Source organism: Meles meles, chromosome 1 (assembly GCF_922984935.1).
Source record: "Meles meles chromosome 1, mMelMel3.1 paternal haplotype, whole genome shotgun sequence".
Taxonomy (NCBI): Eukaryota; Metazoa; Chordata; class Mammalia; order Carnivora; family Mustelidae; genus Meles; species Meles meles.
Window position 1 is genome coordinate 35874926 of NC_060066.1, and position 26472 is coordinate 35901397.

At 42.2% G+C, this 26472-nt stretch overlaps 1 protein-coding gene and 1 pseudogene across 3 annotated transcripts in view; one reads left to right on the forward strand and one right to left on the reverse strand.

Moving 5' to 3' along the window:
* NCALD (neurocalcin delta) overlaps nucleotides 1–26472 on the forward strand; it is a 371716-nt gene that overhangs the window by 144872 nt on the left and 200372 nt on the right. The window lies entirely within an intron of this gene.
* Nucleotides 20752–21962, reverse strand: LOC123949226 (annotated as a pseudogene).

Consider the following 26472-nt stretch of genomic DNA (forward strand, 5'->3'; position numbering starts at 1 on the left):
ATTTATAAAAGTGCAGGCGTGTTTAGGGGAAGCCAGCAAAGAACAAAGAAAGCACCCTGGGGAGCCATTATTACCCTTTGGCCAGAAGGAGCATAGGGAGGGAACCAGACTTAGATGTGGGAGAGGCCACTGGCAGGGGCTATACTTTTTGGCAGAGGAACACATCCAGCCATCAGAAAGAAGGCTGCAGGAGTAAACCCTTCAACTTCCCTTTTCTTTCCTACTCATCATCTGCTAGGGCCTTCTATTAGCAGACCCCAAGCAAAACTCAAAAGAGAAGGCAAGGAGCCCATTGCTACGGTCCATAAAATTTAACCTTCTAGGGTACAGGGCAGGGTGGAGAAGAATAGATAGTGGATTTGAAGGGGCCAGTGGAAAATATGCACAACAGATAAACCCAACCCCATGGTTTTGGTTTGTTAGTTGTTCTTTCCCAAAGACAAGCTTATTGGGTAGGCCTAGTTGCATGATGAATTTAACATAAACTTCTCTTGAATAGGATATGGGTGAAAATTTAGATTGCCTACAATCTACCCTCTCCTCCCCCGCCCCTGCAGGCCCTGCGCTTCTCCCCAAATTCATTAGCTAGGGGACAGAGGGAGTTCGAGTCTTCCTATTTCTGGCTTCCATCAGGCCTTGGTATGAAGGTGGAGTTCTGAGGGTAGACAGTGGTGGTGGTTGGAACCAACTTTTCCTAAAGAAAAGGAGACACTGGTTCCATACTAGGAAATAAACCTTTGGCAGATCCTCTGAGAAGGCCAGGAATGGGGATGAGGAGGAAATTTGCCCATCAATTAGAATGCCGCATGCCTCACTGCCTGGTGCAGGGAGACAGGACCCCAGAGTCGGTGAACCTCTGTGGTCAGTGTGCTCAAAGAGGAGAACAAGCTCTAAGAAGTGTCCAGCCTATATCTCAGAAGTGTATTTGTCTGGTGAAATCTGGATATTTTGGGGGTTTAGAACTCTTCACACCATGGTTTGTTTCTTCTTTAAAAATGGAAGTGTCGATATGCTGCTTGCCCAGTAGGGTCAGGCAAGATAGAAGAAAGAGTGTATGTCTACCGAGCCCATTACAGTTTCCAACATATGCTAGTTAGAAAATATATCACATGGAAACGGTATGTGGAATTTTTTTACATATAAAGAAATTGTAGGGATTTTCAAGACTATAAGCTTTTATAAGAAACCTGACTATACACACAGTGGTTTACAACACATAAAGTGGGTCTGTGGTGTTTCCCATTCAATTTGCCTTAATCCCAAAGGAGCAAAAGGACTTGGTATATGGTGAGTTCATGGTGACTGTGCAAAAGCAGTATCTTAAAGCAGTTTTAGCTTTTTAGGCTTTGGAATGAAGCTGGTTCCTTATCCAAAAAAATAAGGTGGTGGACTATCCTCCAATAGTGAGAATATGTATACATTGAAGGATGTGTTCGGAAAAAGAAACGTTCACATAAATAGGTTAGAGTCCTTGGAGGACCCACAGTCACCAAATGTAGCCATGTGAGGACACAAAAGGGCTAAAAATTTCATTATGGTCATTCAATTTGAAAGGCACCTTAATTTGTTATTGGCCCTGAATTCAAATATTCACAAAGGCAACCTCTGTGTGGGAGAATAAATCAGTAGTGTTAATTGCACTTGTTTAATTCAACCATGAGAAAAATTAATCCTTTCATAAGTGGCTGGTTTTCTGGATGACATTTTCTGCTGCTGAAACATTCCTTTTATTTTGTGATGGAAAAAAAGGTTAGAAATGTTTTTAATTAAAAGCGTCAATCTTTTTTTCCCCTTCTCTAAAAATATGCTGTGGAAGAATACTATTTTAGTTGGAAGAAAAATTTAGCTCAATAAAACTAAAATATAACTGAGACTAATCAGGAAATAAAATAATCAGGATCAGACGTCTGAAAGGGCCCACAGGGTTTTTTGAATGGATGCGCACAAGTTTTTACAGGGTAGGCACTGAGGACTCTTGGGCATTTACTATGTGCAAGGCGCAGGGTCGGTTCTAGAAATATAAGGTGAGGTTATTGCTTTCAAGCGGCTATTGTCTGACTACAGGGGTTACTGATATGCAAGAAATAAGTAATTGCGATGGAAACAATGTCACAACATTGCTCTTGCTTATCTCCCAGGCAAGTGGTGTGAGGTGACCAGTACTTTATTCAGAAAAGGGAGAGATGATTATGGAAGGGCCAGGAACGACTTGGAAGTGGAGCTTAGGGTGGGTAGAGTTTGATAGGCTCGGAAGGACCTTGGACATCATAGGAGAAAATCATGAAATAATAAAGCTTAAAATGGACAGGGCTGCTCGTGGTCACGTCATCTGGACTGTTCTTGAATACCTCCCTTGAGTCACAGCTACTGTGGGCAACCTGTTCTATTTTTGCTCAGCATTAGTCACCAGAAAGTTCTTTTGTTGGTCTTCAGGTGAAATGTATGTCGGTTCTTCAGTCCAACTCTTCAACTTCCATTTGAGTCCTTACAGAGAAACTTAAATCCCACTTCAGATGTGAGCCCTTGGAGTATTTGAGGGGGACAGTGTTGTGTCCCCTCAGCCTTCCTGTTCCCGGGGCTTTCAGCTGTTCCTCATTTTTCATTACTTCCTGAAGTTGCCATCCTGGTCGCTTTTCTCTTGTATCTCAACACCCTGCCTTTGCCAATCCATCTCTCTCCTGCAGAGCGCGGAGCTGATCTCTCCACTGTCGAAAACCTTCAGTGGCTCTCCTGTGCCCACAGAATGCACCCAGAGTTCTCGTTACCTGGCACTGTGACATAATTGGGGACGAAAAAAACCAAGCGCGATATCCCTGGTTCTGTAAAATGCCACCCAAGCCAGAAGACACAGGGTAACTGTGATGCAGCTTCTCATATGTCCCCACTGGCACTTCCCTGGGAGTGGATTTGGCTAACGCAGGGCAAGGTTCTGGTGGCGGAGGGAGGGAGAGGGAGCTGGGGGTTTGGGATTGTGGTATTTTTCCTTAAGTGAGGCAGCAAGGCTACTGCCCGAGTGTTCTAGGTTCTGCCCTTTTGTTTTCCTGGCCTCTGGGGGGGCTCCCAGGGACCCTCAGACTGACACTCCTACTGCTCTGGCCTTGGCCCAGTGCTGTGTCTTGCTCCTCATAGCTGCCAAGTTTTTGATGAAGGCTGTGCCTCTAACACCCCTGTGCTCAGTGTGAGCTCCTGTGGGCCCTCAGGCTCTGATGTAATGCAAAGGCTTTGTTGGCCGAGTTTCTGATTTTCACCACTCCTTGAAGCTAGCAGGGTCTTCCGTGACATTTGGACTGGCTGGGAAAATAGGTTAGTTCCTGGAAAGAGAGCTGGCCAAGGCCTGCAGAGTCTATCCTCAACACTGGGATAGACTGAGTTCCATTCACTCCTTCCCGTTTGCTCATCTTACTCTGTCTCACATCGATTTGAGCTGCTGTCGTCCAACTCAGCATGCTTATTGCAGCATTCTGGAAGGAGTCGTCTGTCTATACATTCAGGGAAGAAGCGTAGATTGTAGCTTTTGGCTTTACTGAGGAAACTCAGAATGACTTCCTGGTTTTAAGTTTGTTATTTTAAAGTCGGTAGCGTGGTTTCTCGCAGAGCTCTTCTCCCATTCCGATATTGCTCACGTTTAGTTGTTGATTTGCCGTAGGCTCCGGGAGAGCTATTTTAATTCTCTGCACAGACTCATCACTTCCTGGTATTTCTCATGCCGATTTGCGGATGTGTTGTAAGCTGCAGAGGAGTAGAAACACTGTCTTTATCCTTCCGTCCATCCCTGGCATCCGTACGTGTAGACTCGTAGGAAGTATCTGTGCACTAAATGTTGCTTACATCGTTCTTGGTGTCAGATGCCTTCTCCGTACTTTGGAGTGTGGGTGGCCTTCCGAATATTGTTTGGTGTTAGCAAAAAGAGAAAAATTTTGAGAACAAGTGCTATCTGAAAGATACTCTCCTGGTTACTTCCCAGTCCCTTAGGGCTGCTCCCAGTGTCCCTCCACCAGTGGTCATTGTGTACCCGGGCTCCTGGGATCTTCTGCCTGCTCCATTATACTTCCCTGGGGTTTTGCCCATTTCTGTGTGATCTGAACAGATTGATCTGAATGCCATATTTACTACCCAGCAAATATTTTGTTCTCAGTCTTGTTCATTACTCCTTTCTCTCCCTGAACAATGTAAGAACACATCCTTATTTCATAAGGGGCCACAGAATTTACATCCAAGAGTTGAGCTTCCGAGAGTTACACGTTTCTGTCTGCTTCTTTATGAAATATACTTTTTCCTTTTGAAAGCCTACCTGCCTGCCTGCCTTCTTCTGTATGTACCTCCTCCCTCCTTCTTCCCTTCTTCTCTCTCTTCTTTTCTGTGTACAAAGTCCCATGAGCTAAGGTTCTGGGAATACCGTGGTAAGTATGATAAACAAGATACCTGCCCTCTCCGAGCTTACAGTCATGAATGTTTCGCAGAGACTACTGTAAAAACAACGCCCTACCCCGCAAACACCAGCGCACAATACATGCTTCAGTTAAAGGGTTAAGTTCTGGTTTAACAAATATTATTACGATGTGGAGATGGGTGAGTAGAATTAAACAGACATGGACTGACATCCCAGGTCTTCCACTTATTAGGCGACCTTGGACAAGCAACTTTAACCTGTAACGCTTTAGCTTCCTCAGTGGTGAATGGGGAAAACACTAATATTCACCTTAAGGAATTCATGAGAAGATGAAATACAATTGATATAAAGTACTTAAGGCAGGACCCGAGTCTTGATAACTGTTGGAAATGAGAATGAGGATGGTGATAATGGCCGGGAGCCTGGATGAACCATTCGGAAATGGTTATGATAATAGGATCTGTCTAAATTCACAAAAGAGAAAGAGGTAAACATAGTTACATATGAGTGCAGTGACCGTATTTTCTGAGCTCAAACAATCAGCCGGTGTCGGTGACATGCATACATACGCATTTCTCTGCGGAGGGGGCCGAGGATTTGCCTGGGCCGCTGGTCGCTGTGTATATGGGCCCCAGTCTTCTGTAACAAAAAAGCTACTGAGGGAAGACAAGGGGCTTGCTGAGGAGGAGCTCCAGAGCAGGGAGAGAAGGAAGAGAGAAGATAAAGCTCCTGGGCTTTCTCATTTCCTGCTCTATTTACCATGACTTGTCTCCAGCTTTTTTAGCCTTATTTTTAAATAATTGAACACCACCTTAAGTACCATGACCTTCTGTAAATTGCATGAAAATCAGTAATATGTCGTATGGCCGAGGGCTGACTAGATTGCAGTGTGGGTATCATAGTGTGGGAGGACGGCTGTGTGTGGTCTGGGAAATGGGAAGGCCGGCACCTGTGTGCACTGGAGCTGGCCGGGGCAGGGTCGGGGGAGGGGAGGCAGCCTGAGAGGAGACTCAGACACGCTTCGGGCAGAGCAGATTGACCTGGAAGGACAGTGGCGTTGCCTGTGAGTGTTCACATGCCTGTGGCCTTCAGTGCGGTGTCTATTTGAAACAGGTGTAGAGCAGGTAAGTGTCCAAAGGGCCATGTTGAGATCCCCTCATTGAGGCCAAGCTTGTTGCTTGAAATATTCAGCTTGTCTGCCAACTGGTTATTTTTTATGTGCCTTTTAAGTCATTTGAGCACTTAGAATGACTCTTGGAGAAACTTAATGACAATTCCAACAAAACGTCCTAAAGGAAAGTAAAAAGTCTCCCCATTCTCTTAGAATACTTTGACTTTTTCAGCAGAGGTATCTAAACATAGAAGAGTGTGAATATGGAATAGAAATAGTTTAGGACAAAAATAGAAAATAGACTTGTTCTCTGGGTGCGAAAACACGTGTAACAATCACAATATTTGTCTTTTTTATTCACCATAACCTTTGCCGAATAATGTTTCATGCTGGGCAGTTGTTTCTCCTTCTCTTCTCTTTGAATTCCCTGCCTCACCCTTTTCAAAGAGCTTGCATTCCTTACGTCTTTCTTCTTTGAACTTAAATTTCCATTAAAAGAAGATTTGGAAAAGACCACTGTGAGTCGAAGTACGTCCTTCGAAACAAACGAAACAAACGTGCTGTTTCTTTTGCAAGGGTAGGCTACCCTCCCCACAACCCCCCCCCCCCATTTTGCCTCTTTTGCCTGATGTCCTCTTAGCAATGATCCTATGCAGCATTTATCACAATAGTAATCTAAGAATAAATTCTGTAATTTGTTTTAAGCCTTGGCATACATCAAACGCTACAATTAAGTTGGGTATGAACCTTTGAGTTTCTGAAAGTGTGAACTGATTTCAGATAGACGATTTTATCTTCTCATCCCTACATGAGAAAGAGAAGGGGTGGGTAGTTCTACTAAGTGAGGACTAGCACAGGGAGACTAAGTCATTGGTAGAGGTAGGTCTCCATGCCAGGGTCTCTCATGACAGTGGTCAAGGGTCCCAGCTGGTACACTGCTTGTGTCCCAGTCAGGGTACTAGCCGGAAGTGGAAGACGCCCTTGAACAGGTAAGTTGAGGAGAATTAAATCAGATGATGACTTTCTAATGTGAGGGTAGTGTTTATAGGAGCCATTGATAGAGAGTGGCCTGGGGCTAGCTACAGCTGGGAGCCGTACTCCTGCTAGTCCTGAAGCGGAGAGGATAGAGAGTTACCAGACCCCCAAGGAGGACAGGTGACAGAAGATAACCCCCTGACAGGGGCTGTGCCCTTTGGTAACTGAACACAGTCCACTCAGTGCACTTTGGTTAAGAGAAGTCTGGAAACCTCTTCTGCCACCTCTAACCTCCTGCCAGTGCCTTCTATTGGTACAACCCAACCAGAAGTCAGGGGATAAGGGACCCATTGGTTTAGTCCAAAGGTCAGTTGTGCAGGGTCTGCAACATGGTGGAGCAAGGCGGAGAGTGAATGTGAGGTGCAAGGAGAAGATGTAAGGTAAAAGATAATAGAAGATATAGCTCGAGCCTCCTTCCTTACACTTGCCAGAAGACACAGACAGCCTGGAAAGTGTGAAAAACATAATGGAATGAGGATATTCATGGGAGGGCCTTGTAGGGTCAACCTGGGCACTTTTCCAATGATGAGAAGTGTTATATCCAATGTCATGGAGCTGCTCAGCGGTGGCTGCTAACCTGAAATCCTAGAGGTCTCACTTGTTGGTCATTTGTTCAGCAAATTTGCAAGTACTTCATTGTATTGAACATGAGAGCTTGAAAGGGAAGTTTTTTTGGTGCCCTCTTTTTCCAGTAGTGCAAGGCTATATCTGGACACTGGCTTTTAATGCAGATCTCGAGCTGAGGGTCCCAGACCAGCAACACCAGCAGTATTTAGGGGCTGATTAGAAATGCAAACCCGTGACCACACTCTGACTTTTGAATCAGTATATTCAGGGTTGGGGTCAGAATCCTGTTTTGTCAGCTGTCCAGGTGATTCCCATGCAGGCCTGAGTTTGAAAAACTTCAGCAGATATTATAAACGTTTGGAACATGAAGATATAAGCTCAAGGCTGTGAATAATACACATATACACACACACACACACACACACACCCCTACATCACTGCTGCTCACACAATTTTTTTTATTAACATATAATGTATTATTTGTTTCAGGGGTACAAGTCTGTGAATCATCGGTCTTAACACAATTCACAGCACTCACCATAGCATATACCCTCCCCAATGTCCATCCCCCAGCCACCCCATTCCTCCCATCCTCCTCCCCTCCAGCAACCCTCAGTTTGTTTCCTGAGATTAAGAGTCTCTTATGGTTTGTCTCCCTCTCTGGTTTTGTCTTGTTTCGTTTTTCCCTCCCTTCTCCTGTGCTCCCCTGTCTTGTTTCTCAAATTCCTCGTATCAGTGAGATCATATGATAATTGTCTTTCTCTGATTGACTTATTTCGGTTGCTGCTCACACACTGTTATCTTAATCTTGGCATATTTTCAAATAGTCCTATAAAATAAGGAAATTGGATTAAAGAAATGGTTTTTCAGTGTTTATCTGAGTCTCTCAGAGCCAGTGGAAAGGTGGTCTCGGGGCCAATCCACAAAACTAATATGGTAAATTTATTTTTATAATATTACATTTGAATGCTTGAGAAGCATTTGAAAACCCTGGCTTGAGATGATGCAAGATTTCCTCTTGTTCAAATGTCCTATGGCGCTGTATGTACGTGTGTCAATTACATTGATTCGGTATGTATGGGATCTATATTTGTAGCTTACATAGATGCATATTTTGTTTTATTTCAAAATATTAGCATTAACTTATGGCCAGAGGTGCTATTTTTCCACTTCCTGTCCTTTGTGGTACAGCCAAAGGGGCATGCCCATGAACCTTTCTGTCCTGAATGCATGTGTGATTTTTCAGAATGGCAGTCACTCCTTGGCAGCATGTCCTTAATTGCTTTATCTCCTGCTGCTGTTTTGAACACAAAGCATTTGCAGAAAATGTCATTGCAATCTTCTTGCATTATTTCACATGCCTGAGCTGTCCGGATATGCATTAAGCTATTAAATATTTTAAAATGGAGAGGCTGTGGTTCAGCAGGCAGGCTCAGAGTTGTTCTAATCCTGTTTCTGAATGTGATTTACAAATCCAACGTCTGGGGTGATCGCCCAGCATTTTTATGTTTGCATTTTCTTATGTATTGAAAACCGTAATTGTATGTTGCCTCCAATGTCATAAGTAGTGGCTATAGAATTTCAACATGGTAGAGAGTTGGGGGCAGTAATCTTATTGCTGGGGGTGGGGAGTGAGATACGGATTTACTTGTCTTGAAAGTTAATTTATAAAGGAAGCACACATTGTTTTTCTTAGTTTATCAAAATTCGTAAATTTTTCCAAATTTTCCAAAGAAAAAATCTTCCAAAGATGCTTTTATTTACAGGATGCAAAAAATTGATAAAATGGTCATGAATTATATCAAAGAACACTCTTTAAAAAAAAAATTTGAGTTGGCTATGGGGGAGAAATTATTGGGGCAGGAAGGACCAAAGTTCTTGTCCCCACCCACTTCTTGACATGCTTCTGAGTGAACCTGGCATATTGTGAAGATAATAAGCCAGTGGAAAAATTGAGCAAGTGCAAGAATGGGAGGATTATCAAGCTGATAGCATTCAGATTTCCTTAAGGCTCTTTTTTTTTTTAAATATTTATTTATTTGACAGAGAGCGATCACAAGCAGGCAGAGAGGCAGGCAGAGAGAGAGGAGGAAGCAGGCTCCCCGTGGAGCAGAGAGCTGGATGCGGGGCTCAATCCCAGGACCCTGAGATCATGACCTGAGCTGAAGGCAGAGGCTTAACCCACCAAGCCACCCAGGCACCCCTTCCTTAAAGCTCTTTAGAGAAGACGCAGTCTTTGGTTCATCACTGTGTCCCTAGTTCCTTGCACCCAGTGCAGTGCCTGTCTTTTAGTAGCGATTAAATAACTACTTGAAGCGCAGATAAATGTGTAACTCAGATGTTACCTGGGGTCACTTGTTCTTTTGGATATACATAAAATGGACTTGAATTCCATCCCAGGTATTCTAAAATCCTGGAGGCTTATGGTTTCATGGCCCACTCTTGCTCTGATTTCTGGTTGCTCCTGAGCTCATGTGGTCCATCTATTCTCTGTCGGCTCTGAATGGACCCACGTGTAGTTTCTTACCCCTTTTCCTTGGTTTCCCCAAACAATTCTGAAACCTGGCATTTGTGGGGAGTAGACTTCTCTTAAGTGTTCGGAGATACCAGTCGGGGGATATTAACACATAGATAATTTATTAATTTATTTTATTTTAAGATTTATTTATTTATTTGACAGAGAGAGCTAGTGAGAGAGACAGAAACAGAGAGCAAGCAGGGGAAATGACAGGCAGGGGAGAAGCAGGCTCCCCGCTGAGCAAGGAGCCTGATGCAGGGCTCAATCCCTGGGATCATGAGATCATGATCCTGGGATCATGACCTGAGCCGAAGGCAGACGCTTAACGACTGAGCCACCCAGGCACCCCGCACATAGATAATTTAGGATAAAATTTAGTTTTGTTCTTAGAAATTCTCCTGGGGGAAAATACTTCCTATTCCTTAAGTGTCGGCTACACATGATGACTTCCTTCCAAGGAGGACAGTGTGGAAATGTGGGGGAAGAATAACTTGGGAGTGGAGAAACCTGACAAACACAACTTTAGCCAGGTGGTCAAGGTCTACATCAACAGTCATAAAACATTGATAGTATTTGGTACATTTTCATCTCTCTGATCATCCTCCCTAAACCCCATAACCCCAGTCTAATCTTGACAAAACATCAGACAAATCCCAGTAGAGGGCCATCTTATAATATATCTGACCAGTATTCCTCAAAACTGTCAAGGTCATGAAAATCAAGGGAAGTCTAAGAAATGGTCATAGCCAAGAGGAGCTTAAGGAGAATAACAACTCAATGTAAAGTGTTAGCTGGAGCAGAAAAGGGGCATGAGGTGAAAACCTAAGGAAATCTTAATAAACTATGGGCTTGAGTTAATAATAATGGAGTAATGCTGGTTAGTTAACTATAACAAATGAACCATATTAATATAAGATATTAATAACAGGGGTAGGGGTACAGTATATATATAAATCTTCAATATTTTATTTTTTCTAATAGTCCTGGTTAAGGTGCTGGCCCCAGCCTCCTGCCCCACCACATCACTGCCCCTCTCTTCCTTAAACCTCTCCTGCTTTGGGGCACCTCTAAATTTTGTCCCCCTGCCCTATCATCACTAATTTCTTTCATGGAGTGCTTTGGGAGTTCTTTGTTCCGCCCTAGCTCACCCAGTTGCTCTTGAAGTTATTATTGTTTCCTCCCTCTGCCAGTGACCAAGCAAACTGACTGAGAGAGGTGGTGGCTAGCGCTGATTCTGATTACTAGCACTAACGCTGATCACTAAACAGTGCTTGAGGTTTCTGGGCTCACAGTGTTTCCCAGTGTGGTCTAGCTCAGGGCTGCTGACTTGTACTGGGGAGTCCATGTTCATCGTGGAGAAAAGGGTTTGCTCTTCTTTCAAGACTTCTTCTCAGTATTAATTACATGTTCTTTTCCTCCAAAACTTAACGCTGAAATATTTCTAAACTAAGTAGGTTGGGAAAAAACACTGGGGATGCTTGAATAATGTGCTTAGTGCTGAATGCTCTGGAAAGAAAATGAATTAAATGAGTAGCTGATTTCACATTAGCTTTCAAAGTTCACTGTTCCTGCAGAAGTTCTTTTCAGGTTGCAAAGTAGGTTCTGATCCATGTTATTCTTCTCAATTCCATGCCGAGGAAAAGAAGAGAAAAAAAGGGAACGGATATTTAGCCCCACATTACTGGAGCCGTACATTGGTCATCTCATTTAATTCCTATGACATTTTGAAGTCAATAGTTTTGTCCCAGTTGTAGATGAGGAAGCCAAGGTGAATGAACTCCGTGTGGTGGTTGGTACAGTCCATGAGTGGGCTCCAGTCTAGAGCCCAGGGCTGCCTGACTCCAAATCCTGTCCTCTTCTCACTGTGCTGTCTCCTGACTCAGCCCTCCATCAGCCTTGCCGTCTCTGTCCCTGGAAGTGCTTGATCCTGTTCGGGTCCCTGGCTTGTGTTTTCATTGTTGCCAGTGCTCTACAGAAATTAAAGTTTTACTTTGCATGTGGGTTTTTGTCCTCAGCAGCATTTTCCTCTTCCTCTTCCTCACATGAATCAGTGGATTCCTGCTGGGGATTCTATGAGAATACCTTGGAAAGGCTATTTGGATCTGAGTCTCTTCCCTAAGGGTCCTCTCTCCCAAATACAGAAGATGGAATGGCTGTTTTCTGGCCCAACTACATAGTTTCTCATACCATTTCTAGCTTTCTCATACATGGTACCTAGAAGATGAAAGGAAGGGGAGCATAATAGGAGTTAGGTCAGCAGCCGGGTGGAGTAGAATAGAGGGAAGAGGCCAGATCAGTTGTCTGGGGTCTTAATCTTTCATTCAGCCACCTAGGTAAACAACTTGATGGAGACAAGCCTTTGATTGGTGCCCACTGTGGGTCCAGTACCACTGTGGCCCATCATGTAACCTTTGTATTCTCAGGAAAGGGGCGATGTTGCAAAGACAGGGGAAGTTAAAGACTATGATAGACACAGAGCCTTATCTTTGTATCTTTAGAACCCTTCAGGGCAATGACTTCAGCAGGGGGAGAAATTTAATAGGCACAGTTGATCCCACATGGAGGATTTATGAATGTCTTCTGAATTAAAAAGCAAAAGACATGTCCATCAACAGATGAATGGATAAAGAAGATGTGGGGTGTGTGTGTGTGTGTGTGTGTGTGTGTGTGTGTATGTGTGTATAATGGAATACTATGCAGCCATCAAAAGAAATGAAATCTTGCCATTTGCGACAATGTGGATGGAACTAGAGGGTATTATGCTTAGCGAAATAAGTCAGTTGGAGAAAGACAACTATCATATGGTCTACCTGATATGAGGAAGTGGAGATGCAACGTGGGAGGTTTGGGGGGTAGGAAAAGAATAAATGAAACAAGATGGGATCGGGAGGGAGAAAGACCATCAGAGACTCTTAATCTCACAAAACAAACTGAGAGTTGCTGGGGGGAGGGGGGTCAGGAGAGGGTGGTGGGGTTATGGACATTGGGGAGGGTATGTGCTATGGTGAGTGCTGTGAAGTGTCTAAACCTGGCGATTCATAGACCTGTACCCCTGGGGATAAAAATACATTATATGTTTATAAAAAATAAAAAAAAATTTTTTCTAAAGATTTTATTTATTTATTTGACAGACAGAGATCACAAGTAGGCAGGGAGGCAGGCAGAGAGAGAGGGAGGAAGCAGGCTCCCTGCTGAGCAGAGAGCCCGATGCGGGGCTCGATCCCAGGACCCTGGGATCATGACCTGAGCCGAAGGCAGAGGCTTAACCCACTGAGCCACCCAGGTGCCCCAAATTAAAAAAAATTTTAAAAAAGCAAAAAACAAAAGCATAAGCCTAATACAACAATGGCAGAAGTAGAATTCTGTAATATGCCTTCTTAAGAAGAGATGGGTTTATGTTACACCACATGTCAAGTTTTATCCCTGAAACTTAACCACTATATAGAGTAACGTAGTGCTAAAAGATGGTTATCTTGTAAAACTATTTGGGGGCAGATAGAGCTTTACTGGTTGGGGCCACACCAATTCTGCAAAATGCTCAGTCTCTTTGAATGGTAGAAATCTCTCCTCCAGGAGGGAGCAGGCAGTAGCGGTGATGGGAAGTTTGCATGGAAAAAAAATCATTATTACAATACTAGTACAGTGCAATACAGTAATGCAGTGAAAGAATCTATGTGACTAAAAAAAGCTTGGAAAGAAAAGTAGAAGTCAACAGAAGCAGTTTAAATAAATGAACCAAACTCCATAATTCCCTTGTTAAGAATACATAATAAAGGACATACAGAAGGCTGTTATCACCTGCCTTCTCAGTATCTGCAGAGTACAGGCTGAAACAAGTCGGGACTCCTGTTTGAAGACGGTTTGTGTTAGCTAAATTACCTATGGAGATCAACTACTGATTGGAAAAATAAAGCTAATATGAAATAAGTTAGAGGCAAGGTGCTTAATATTTATAATTGTATTTATTTATTTGCTTATTGACATACTGCCATTATTCTAATAGCATGTCAGGAGCTGTATCTCAGCGGCTAAGTCAAATAATTGATGCTTTATTATCTATAAACACACACATGTAATTAGATTTATTTCTGCTTTGTACCTTTCCCAGACCTGAAATAAAACTAAGAGCTTGAACCTATTTATCCTACAGAAGGTTGAAAGTGATACAGTATTAGGTTGAATCATATGAAATTGCTGTTTTTGTAAGTCAAAAGAAGCCAGATAGCAGCATTTCATCTGATTTAATCTAATTTGTGAAAGGGCTTGGTAAATTCTAGATGGGTCACAAAATGTAATGAAATATCATCCATTAACTGGTGGTAGTTATGGAGGGCGAAGCTTCATATCAGAAGAAATTAAAAAGTCCTTTGATTTATCTTAAAACAAGGGGTATTTGCTTTTGCCAGGTGGAAGTGGTCCTGGGCTGTCGTGGGCAGTGGGCCCAGCCAGGAGTCAGGATACCTGGGTTCTACTTAGGACTACATTCAAAGAGATGATAATTAATGTAATTAATACCTTCCCCCAACCTATAGCTCTTGGTCAAATGCAAGAAGTGTTGAAGGGCTTTGAGAAGTGAGTTTATGGTAGCTAACATCGTGTCATCACCACGGCTAAGTGTGGGGGAATTTAACTGAGACTGCTCAGAGCGGGGAGGACGGAATCTCCAGTAGGAGAAACCATGCAGGTATCTCCGTCCACGCTGAGCCCCATATCCACCAGCTAACGCAGGTGGGGGCTTTCTCCCTTTCATGTGAGAATAGGCCTGCCGAGCTTGATTTAGATAAAAATGAAGACATCATTTGGATGGCACCATATTATTTTTTTTTAATTAAAAATATCTCTAGCTGTGTGCTGAGAACAGCAAAGAACAAATGGTTCTGCATATCACCAGATCTAAGGGAGACAGGTGGTGTTCAGCATTGCCCTGGGTGCTTTTCTCACATGCAGAGAACATGGCCAGATTCCAAGGTGGTTTAAATGACTGAGCCAATGGGAGCTCCCACCTGCTTTTTTTTTTTTTTTCCTCTTGTGAACCTAGGAGAATCCCACTACAGAGTGCCCTGCACTGTATTCCAGAACAGCCTGGGGTCTGCAGGGATGCTTACACTGCATTTTGCTAGTAGGTGTTTTTCACTTGAGGCCATGGAGCTTTAAGCAAGCTGCTTCAGGAACAGGCTTATCGGTTCTGTTGACATTTTGGGGTTTTGCTGAGATTTTATTTGGAGGCAGAACATCACCGAAGGGGTTTGAGGAGCACAGTATAGAGAGCACATGCATGCCATTTGGATTAGCATTTTGTGTTTTAGTTTTGTTTTTCTTTGTTGTACATGAGGAGGGTGTGGAGTGGTGGGGGGGTGTGGGGAGTGGGGAAGGAAACTCTGAGCACTTTCTTTGTGCCAGATTATTGTGCATGTATAGTATCATGAGTCCCACACACATGCGTCAATTACATCACACGCTCTTCATGGCACCCTGAGAGGCAGGTGGCATTATGACTCATATGACAGATGAAAAGACTGAGCTTCAACAGCGAAGGACTCCAGGCAGTTCGATGGTCTCCATCACTGACTTCAAAGAGTTGACCTTTGTTTACCATAACTTAGTCCTAGATGGCTAAAACTGCAGCAGGGAAAAAAAATCTATTAGCCACAAAAATTATGTATTGATCTCCTTGTTGGATCCAGAAAGGTTGTTGTGAGATATAGGGGGCCTGGTGAAGTGGAACTTAAGTCTATGTGTTTTTTTCCTTTTAAGCAAGTCAAACTGCCATTTGAGGTTATTAACTATTTCGCCTTCCAGCTTTTGTGATTTCCTTGTCTGGGAGCACACTCTTTATTCTGGGAAGTCCCACGTCATGGGTGGGGGGCTTTAGTAGATATAAAGCAAATACCCACCCACTGTTCCTTGAATATAACAGGAGAGTTTGGGGCTTGGAGAAAACCGGCTTGGAGCTCTGTGGATGGATAGATGTGGTTGTAAGTTCTCCAAAACTCATTATTATGCAGAACAGAAAGTTTCCTGGGCAGAGTGCTGGACAGATTTGCATAAAGCCTCTTAAGGGGCAACCTTCCATACTGTATTTCCCTTTGAGGATCTAACCCTTTCTCTTGGCTAGTGATGTGGATTCCATACTAAGTTGGAGATATTAGAAGGGAGGTTCTGATGTTAAAACTCCTCTGAATAACCTGCCTTGGCAGAGGGGTCTGACCGGAAAATATCTGTGTGTGTGCATGTGTGCATGTGTGCGTTTGTGTGTGTAAATTCTAAGTGCTGTACCCACAAGTAGCTCTAATGCTGGGACCCCAGGCCTGTTTTGGAGCGGAGTGTCCAACAGAGTGAGGGTGGGAGAGAATCCTTACCCCCAGTTTTCTTATGGGCTGTGGAGTGGGCCTCGATTTCATACCCTTGCTGGCATTGATAAACCTGGTTCTGGACCACCCACTAGTTGGCAGGCCCTGGTGCTGGAGTGAGTGGGCTTTTAGCAGCATCACTGTGGGCTGTCTACAGTAGCGATGAATGGGGCACTTCAAAGAGCCGACCCAGATTTTGACCTCCTCCTTGGCAAAGAGATAGTAATCACATCTGACTGCTTGGATTGAAGAGCGGTCCCTAGGATTGTCACCCCCCCCAGGCAGGGGTTCCTCAAGAAGATGGACCTCTCCAGAGGAGGAAGCAGTCCTGTAGTTGTATTGTTTTCACCTCAGAAGGTACAGAAGAAGCACTTTGGTGTTTCCAAATAAATGTCTTTGAATTTCTTAACCCTCTTTGCTCTTCTCCTCTTGGAGAAATGGGAATTCAGCACACTTCTTCAGTAGTTTCTGTTGTGGTTTATAACACTGTGCATGGATCCATGGCAAAACTTAAAAATTTTAAGTTCATACCATAAGTAAGGACTATGTGATCACCAACAGATAAGTAAGAAGTAGAAATAATTAGGATTTAGTTTGTTCCAGAAATTTTCAGCAGCGGTTTACCAAGCTCTAGCTCTCTTTATCAAGTGTTCCAACTGCTTCTTATCATAGATATGTTATTGTATACTACTGAACACAGATGTTCAGTAGTATAAATAGTATAATAGTATAGTAGTGTAATATATATATTATAGTAGTATATAGTAGTATAATATATATATTATATATTATAGTAATATAATAGTATAATAAAATTAGGATCATGTAGTATATATTATTTTGTTTCCTAATTTGCTTTCCCATGTCACAGTACTTAGGGTTATTAAATATTTTTCAAAAGTGTGACTTTAAGTGGGTGTGTTATATTCTCTTGTACAAATGTGCCATAATTTATTTAACCAGATTTTAGAAACACTGGCTAACTTCATTTCACTATTAAAAATAATGCTATGATGAACATCCTTACTTGGGAATTTCTGTGACCATCTCTGATTACTCTTTAAGGTAGGCTCCCAAATATGAAGTGTCTGGATCAGACAGCAATTTTAAGCCTCTTTGTACTTATGTCAAACAGTTCTAGATGAGAATGGTTTAGCACATTGTTTTGTTTTGTTTTAAAGATTTTATTCATGTATATGAGAGACAGGGAAAGAGAGGGAGCAGGAATGGGGGTGGGCATGGGAGAGGGAGAAGTAGACTCCCTGTGGGGCTCACCCCAGTTCCCCAAGATCACGACCTGAGCCAAAGGGAGACACTTAACCAACTGAGCTATGCAGGTACCCCGGTTTAGCATATTCTTGTCAACATGGTTACTAACCTTTAAGAAATGGTTTACTAAGTTGATTTGTAAAATATGAGGAACAACTTCCCCCTTTTAATTTTGATTGCTACTGAGTCAAGCTATTTTATTATACTGATAATTTATATTTTGTGAATTGTCTAAGCTTATTCTTTGTTTCTTCCATCAGAGAATTTATTTTTCATTATTTCATTATTTGTAAGAGTTCTTTATATCCCAGAGTTATTGTCTCTTTGTCACAATCATTTCAAATATTTTCTCCATTTTATACTGTTTATTGACATACAGAAGCTTTAATGTTCACATAGTCAGATCTATCCTTTATGATGTTTTTCATTTTATTAAATAATAAGTATTAATAATGATGTGAGAATAACAGCACATCATTACTATTCTTTACAGATCAGGCAACTGAAAATCTTTTTAAAAAATAAATGTTTTTACTTTTGACCTACTGTTGTTCTTTTATTATGCTGTAGAGGAAATGAATTTTACTAATATACTTTTTAGGAAACCTTTGGAAGCATTCTTGTTCATGCCAAAATATTTTCTATTTTTATGAAATTTAAAAAATAGGTTCCCATCCTTTTTCTTGTAGGACTCTCCTTTTCTTCTTTCAAAGTTAGTCGAGTCCTTGACTGTCCTTATGAATAATTTGGATTTTTATAAATGTTAAGATATTTAGACAAGTGTTTTGATGTTTTCATATGGTATTTGTGATAGAGATTGGCTGCTCACCAAGCTTCGGTCTTCTTTCTCCTGATCCCACAGCTAACTATGTTTGTCAGGTATGTGTTTTTAGTCAGGTATGGTATATCACTGGGTTATGGTCAGTGGAATGGCAGCAGGAGTGATGTCTAGTAGACATGGCCCATAATGACACCTTTTACTAGAGTCTCCATGTCCTTTTTGTTTCCATGGTAGTTTTGGAAGCCAGATGTTGAAGTTGGTAGAGCCACGAGAGGGAAAGATCCTGGATGATGAATCATAAGCAATCAGAATCCTTTTATCTTTGTGAGGGAGAAGTAAACTATTAGATTAAACCACTGAAATTTGTTTGCAGCAACTGGTGTCACCTTAACTAATATTAAATTCTTGGTGGTCAAGTTGGAGAAAATTTAGATTTGTATTAGGTGGAAACACTGTGTACAAAAAGTATAGATTCATACAAGCCGATACCAATGTGCAGGGACATATCTAGAGGTATGCTTTCAGGTCTGTCCTTTCTGAAGATAAGGAGTGGCAAGATGTCTGGAAACTGGAGAATAAAGTACTTAGAAGAGAGCCATGATCAAAATTTTCATTTATCTCAAGGCCTTTTTGGGCGTGCTTTGAGAGAGGAGAATTATGACTAGTGACTAGAAATTACAAAAATATATATTTTAGCTCATCACAAAGAATTTAAAGTAATGGAAATGTACTGCCTTGGAAGGACATGAATTCCCATTCACTCTAAGAGACTGGTAATTACCTGTCATGGATGCCTTTGGTGGAAAGTAGAATTGTAAGACAATTCAGATCCTTTCCATACCTAAGTTTCAATGAGACTATTAACTACTATAACATATTGTTATTATAATCAATTCCTTAGTTGATCTAATGTATTTCCAAAGAGTTTCTCTTTTCCTAGGATTGTAGGGCTGGTAGAAACCATTACAAATTGGGTTTATGAAGGCTTTATTTGGTTTCACAGTGATGCGGCTTGTTGTTCCATCAAGGAACTTTCTTCTAGGCCCACCATTAGGTTCCTTTCAGTTGCAGGCATAAAGCCTGGATATTTATTGGTTAATATAATGGAAAGTCCATAAGACTGAGAAGTTCAGCAAAGTTTGATTCAGAAATTTGAAGATGTTATCAACACCCAGATGCTGTCCATCTCTTCATCTGCCATTTGCATTGCTAGTTCTATCCTATGGCAGTTCTGTCCTTTAATGTCAGATGACAACAACTGGAGTGACATGCTTCCTCAGTCATGGCCTGAAGAATTGGCAGGTTGCAGGAAACAGAAGTGGGGAATATGGTGCATGTTAAGGAGATCTAGAAAATGAAATGGGATAAACGTAGTATGAGGAATGAGAGGTATTTTTTTTAAAAAACAGGAAAATAAGATTAGATATATACCAAATAATTACTAGGGAAGCTTCTTAGGTTCTGGAGCAGAGGCATGGTATAATGAAAGATTTATATTTAGGATGTCTAACCTGATGTTATTTCACTTTGAATAGGGTTGAGTTAGTAGTGGCCATGACTTAATAAATTTCCTTTTTGAGGGTCTTTCAGTGATGTGTTGGAATCGTTCATTGTCGTTCACAACAGCTTATAAAAGCCAATTTTTAAATTTTCTGAAATTTTGCCTAACAGTTGTTAAACCATTGGTAGCTTGAAATTGATTATGGAATATTTACACCATGAAAATAGGCAAGCAGTACAAATCAGCACATTTCCCTTCCAGTTTACTAGCACACCATTGATATTGCTTAGTCTATCTGGTTTTCTTAACCTACTCCAGGATTACGAGAAATCCTACCAAATAAAAAGGAAAAATAAATTCAAAGACCAAAATAACATCACAAAAAGACTGTATGAGGTTAAGAGTCAGTTATTGCTCCATGATGAATAAGCCTAATAATCTCTTCTTCTTCCCAAATGAACAGGGACTGGTTGTGAATAAGTTTATTTCATTTGAAATAAATACCTCAAAGGCATTATTCTAACCTATTCTTTCTCAGACTTTAGTGTGCATGTCAATTACCTGGATACCTATAAATATGAGTTCTAATTCAGTAGATCTGGAGAAGTGCCTGAGATTCCACATTTCTAGCAAGCCTGAAAGTAATGCCACTGCCTCTGGTCTGGGGACTTTGAGTAGCAAGGCTTCAATCCATAATTTTTAAAATGTGTTTCAGGAGAAAATGGTGAGGGGGAGACTATTATTATATAACAGAAATGTTAGATCAGAGGAGTCCTTTCTCCAGGTGACATTTTGCAGTAAGAACAGGGAACTACTCTTTTCATGTCTGGTTCTGGAAGGAAACTGCCTTTGGTTAAGTTGATTAAATGGAAGGAGATTTTCCAGGTATAAACCAGGGAAGCAGACTGTTGGAAGCACTAAAAATGATTTGATTGAAGTTAGTTACCAAACAGACCAGCAGCCAAATTGGCTCGATTAGTGCAAACAAATCAAGGAACGAGAGCAGCTGATTGGAAAGAGATGCTTATCCTTTTTCTTTTGTGTTTATCTTATGTTGTAGGTAGATCATATGTTCTTTGGATGACCCGGGTAAAAAGACAAATGCAGGCTCCCAACTTGGGTTTGGCAGACTCTGCCACCACACAGCTTTGTCTATCAGATGCATTGCTTTGTTTTTTTTGTTTTGTTTTGGTTTTGTTTTTGTTTTTGTTTTTGTTTTTTTTGGAGGTAAACTTGTATTTTATTTTGTCCAAAGAGGGGAACAGAAATCACCTTAATATAACATTGCCTTTCCTGTTGTTACAGTCACAGTCCCATCAGCAGGCCAGAAAAGCCATCCCATTCCTGCGGTAGGCACTTGTGAATGGGGAAAGGGGGCCAATCTTGTGGCCGTAGCGTCGAACAGCCTCTCTGATGTGACAGGGCTGGATGGCATCGCTGTGAGCCTGAACAACCACAGGCCACGGTGCTCTATTTTCTTTTCCTTTGCTTGGTTTTAGTTGAGTCTTGCCTAGCACTCCCATTCCCTAGGGATCCTGATGTGTTTTTCCCTGAGTGCTGTGATCCAGACGAGGGGGCAGTCGGTGTGGGAGGAGGTGTGTTCTCAGGAGACTCTGGGTAGGACTTCATGCAAGACCCCTCAGCAGAGTTGTGATACTGAATGAACGTTGCCGAAATGGCATGGCTGAAGGGGTCTCCTTCCTTGGTTACCATGTCCTGCCTCACAAGAAGAGCCAGGTCCACTAACTGTGCCACAGTTTCATATGCTAAATATGCTAAAATTTCCATTGCGACAACATTGGGTTTTATCTCCATACTGCTGCAGTCCAGCCAGTCTTGAAATTTGGAAGCCTTTTTGGAGAAACTTAATTGTCGACTTCCACAGAATTCTGCATATTGGGCTGAATCCATAATTCGAGTTTGTCTTTCTGCTCTCTCCATTCTTTCTTGCTTAACTTCATCAATCTCATCATCTTCAAACATTGCCAGGAGTTCTCCTGTTTGGTCAGTAGAGTTGAGAAAGTCTTGGGCGATTTTCTGTCTTTTGTTCGCATTATTGCTGCCACTCAGTTTGTCTTCCAGAAGGTCATCCTCATCTATACCCTTGACAATCTTGGATTTGTAGTCTGGGAAAAACATGTACTTTAGCAGTCTTCTAAGCTTTAGGTCTTCGGCAGAGATTACCCTTGCTCCCCGGAGCTGAGAAACTTCAGCAGCTTGCTGTAACAGATTAGTTAACTGCGTGTGTACCACATCTTCTACCAAAAGTGCCATTTCATGAAGAGGCCTCCTAGCATCACCTAAAGAAAACATCATGCTCTGTAACTCTGCTGCAAAGCGTATAGACTTCCCTGTACTTCTTCCACTACTTGAAGTAGCAGTAGACATGGGGCTGGCTGCAGTATTATTCATCTCTGCTTTAAGAACACTTGTAGGCATGGCTGCGCATCCCGCGTGGAGATTGTGGGGAGAGATGGTGCGGTTTCTGCTGCGGCGGCCTGGGACACGCTTGGAAAGGGCGGGGTGGAGGGCTCAGAGTGTAGAAAGGGAGAAGGTGGCTCGGCTGGGGTAGGGGTTGGGGGGGGGCACAAAATCTCATTGCTTTGTTTTTATTTATTTTTTTTTTTTCATTGCTTTGTTTTTAACCTTGTTGCCCTGGATCTGTTTTCAAGAGTGGATGATTGCTAAGCCGGTGAATTCAGGGTCATGGAGGAGACTTTCATGAGCTTTTGTGTGGGTAGTATAGACTTCTGCCCTTTTCCTGGGAGTACCAAAATGCATGATCCCACAGTTTGGTTCTCCACTTTAACAGTGTTTCTAGGAGGCTCTCTCTTTGGAGATAAACTGATGTCTCCAGGATTGTAGATTTCTATCCAGGGTTCAGAAATTCCATGAAGACTCTCTGGGTGAAACACCAATCTTTACTGATCTTTTTAAAGTTTCTTGGAATTCTGTTTTGATAAATCTTTCCCTATGGTTCAGGCCAATAGACTGTTACGCTAACACCAGCCTCTGTTTTGTGTCTGGCAATTATGGAAGGGGAAAAGAGTGGAGGGGCAGTGGAAAATGCAAGAACTCTGCAGAGTTGCCCAGAAACCCCTTGTAAACTTGAGCTTAAGTATAGTTAGCAAATGGAAACTGGAATATCTAGGCAATACTAAAATGAACCTTTCAAAGATGCTGCTAAGGCAACAGTAGTTCAGTTTTTACCAGCAAAGAATGAACTTACCATTGGGCAACCCTGGAAGCTTTGACCGTGAGCCAGGCAACACCATTGAATTTTAATCCTGGAAGAGACCTCGGAGATGTGCTGACCCACCCTGCAGCATTTATAGATGGTAAACTAAGGCTTAGGGAATTTATAGCTCGCTCAAAGTTACCCTGCTAGCTGGAGGAAGAGCCAAAACTAGGACTTGGTATCCAGATCTTTTTTATTATACCAGAGATTGTTGATTTACTATGTACCAGGTTCTATGCTAAATATTTTACATTTATTATCTCACTTAATTTTCATGAAGTTATATGAAACAACTACCATTTATGCATTCATTTATGCCATTCAAACTTATATACATACTTACTATGGGCCAGCCACTGTCCTAGGTGCTAGGGATACAATTAAAGTTACTGCATTCATTTTCTTATATCCTATTGAGAGCAATAGACAATAATTAAGTAAACCAACAAGTACGATAATGTAAGATGGTGATGAGGACTGTGGTGAAAATAAAACAGGCTGGTGTAATAAAGGGTGTCCGGGGTAGAGGAAGATGACTTTGAATTGAGGAGGTGACATTTTTGCTGACATCTGAGTGTCACTGAGTATTTCAGGCAGAGGAAACAGTAAGTGTAAAGCGCTGAGTGGGGAAGGAGCTTAATATATTCAAAGGGTAGGAATCATGTCAAAGCGATCAGATTATATGGTAAGGGGTAAAAGTGAAATATGATAGGAGGTATGAAGGATCCTGAAAGCCAAGGGAAAGAATTTAGAAAAGTCAGAAACCTTGGAGTGGTTGGTAGTGGGGGGTGATTAAAAAGCAGAGAAGTGAAATGATCCAATTTATGCTTATCATTGGTCCTTTTCTAGCACTTTCTCATTTTACAAATGAGAAGCAGAAGTACACAGAGGTGCTGTGACTTACCCAAGGTCATTCAGCTGTTCGGTGGCAAGGGTGGCATGCCCTCTGAATTGAACACCTGCAGGTCCCATGCTATGCTGTTTTCCATCTCCCTTCCCCCAATACTCACAGTATCCCTATATGTAAAAACAGTTATACTAGTACATTCAGTGAATTTTCTTTTTCTTTCTTTCTTTCCTTTTTTTTTTTCTTTAAGTGATTGAGCTAATTCTGCCCCCACCCCCACCAAAAAAATGGGTCAGGGGCTGTGTGCTTTACGGCATTCTGCTCTTAAAGGAGTGAAGAAACATGTTTTCCTTAAATAAATTCTGATGTTTTAAAGTCTTCTAGCAGTTACTTCAATAAGTTTTATTCTTCTGGTGTTTCCATTACCTTTCGGACACTGACCAGGCTAAGCCAGCAGAACGGTATGGTGGGCACTGGTGCATCTCAGTGGAAAGATACAGAAAGTGGAAATTAATAATGTGGCGTTTCTTTGGTGTTCCTTCTTGGTGAGACTTGTGAATGAATTAGTAAACAAGGTGATCTGAAGGCAGGCTAAGCCCTCGTCCTCTGTTCTTCCTGAACAGTCCAGTCCAAAAACCATTAGATAGGGCTGATCAAGGTGTGTATTTATTTAGTGTGCATGGTGGGGATGAGCATCATGGGATTAGAGGAGGGATGCTGAAGGGGCTCAGGCAGGATGCTGGAGCTCAGGTTGGATGAGAAGGCTGTCTGCACAGTTTTGGGGTATTGAAGCTGGAGAGGGGTGAAAAGGATGTCTATACTGGGGGCAGGGAAGGCAATGGCAGCAGGGAACAATAGTTGTGAGCACACCCAGTGGCCACATATTGGTTTCTAGAAACCGTTTTCCACTGAAAGAAACCGGGACCCTTTGGAGCTGGCTGATTCCAGAACTCTGGCAGGGAAAGTACAAGATGAACCTGGAACGTCATATTATGCTGAAAAGTCAGAGGGTGCTTGAAGAATGATAGAATACGTCAAAAGAACACAGAAGCTGGCTTGAAGGGTCTCCTACTCACTGGGATACTTTGAGCATTAAAAAAAAAAAAATGTGCAGATTATAACCCAGTGAATAAAACAAGAATCTTTGAGTCCACATTAATACACACATATCCATACATACATAACTTGAAAGCTTATTGAGGAATGGGATATTAACAGTCTCAAAGGATCTCAAAGGAAAACTTATAAATTACAAAGGAAAACTAGTAGTTTACATTGATGGCAGCTAGGTTCCCCCAGTGAGCATCACCAGTAATGGGACATGTCAGAATTACGTGCCACCTGATCAGTGTAATGAGAAGAATACAGTATCATTTCTGCAATATTCCTGCCAGAGATCAGAACCCAAATCCAGTCATGAAACTACATCAGAAAACCTCAAATTGGGGGCCATTCTTTGAAATGATCTGTAATCTTCTAAAAATGCCAAGGTCATGAAAAATGGTGCAGCAGGGGCACCTGGGTGGCTCAGTCGTTAAGCGTCTGTCTTCAGCTCAGGTCGGGCTGGGATTGAGCCCTGCATCAGGCTCCCTGCTCAGCGGGAAGCCTGGTTCTCCCTCTCCCATTCCCCTGCTTGTGTTCCCTTTCTTGCTGTCTCTCTCTCTCTGTCAAATAAATAAATAAAATCTTAAAAAAAAATTAAAGGTTTGAGAGGAGATTTCAGTGTAATAATCAGGCAGAGACCCTGAACAGGTCTCGGCATATGGTAAACAGCTGGTAAAATATCTATGTAACTTACTGCTGGTCCTTTAACAACCCAACTCCCCGAATGAGCTCCAAGAAGGACTCCTTGTACTGGACTGCTTCTTATGTTCAGTGGTGGTGTAACTAGGCTCCCCCTTATATGGCCAATTATGCTGTGAAAGTAAATTCCCACAAACATCAGATTCTGGTGACAGAGTTATAAACTTCCTAAGAGCTGTTGGGGAGGCCGCTTTTCCATCTTTGGCTGAGTAAACATAATTGTGAGATTTGGCCCATGAAAACATGGTGATGGCTAGCACCCACGGCCAAGATTGTCTAAGACGAAAAAGTTGATTTTGGGGGCTTTGGCATCTAGAATTGCTCATTGTGATTTCACCTTTAGAACTGGAAAGGACTTCAGAATTCAATAGGCTCAACCCTCCCATTTTATGGGGGCGGGGACTGAGGCACAGAGAGGTAAAAGATGTCCAGGTAGGATCGTAGCACTGGAGTTCGGAGACATTGTGGGACAGAGGTGAAGAAGCTTCGGCAATGCTGAGGTCTGGTGACAGAAGGAGAAAAGTGTTTGTAGTGGAGAAATGCACATCTTTCAGGTGGTAGTGAAGGGGTTGACCAGGTTCCAAGTAGGGTCTTGGCTATGGGGGTGCCTGCTACATTCCGGCCTGAGGGTCTACTCCAACAGCCTGCTTAAAGCTCTCGGCTCTAAAAAGCTCCCAGTTTTTCTCAAGAGATCCGTATAAAACGGATTTTGTACACCATAAACAAAGGGCTGCCTGAACTTTTCATGGCCATCATTGTGTTCCAGCAGGTTCTTGCATGGCCAGGCAAGGTGTCAGGCCCTTCCTTAGTCTTGAGCTCCTGACCGATTTTTCTGCTTCAGGGGTTAAGTCCAATTTAAGTGTTCTGATCACTTAATGTCCACCCCATAGTTCAAGAGACTCCAACTATTTTTGGTTAGAAAACAAATATTCTCCAGGCTACCGGCAAGTTTGCCAAGACACATCCTGATTCATTATACAACCACCAAGATACAAAGACCTAAAAATAGGGAACTAGCTTTAATATTTCATTTGGCATCAGGATGCTAAGTTCATATTAACT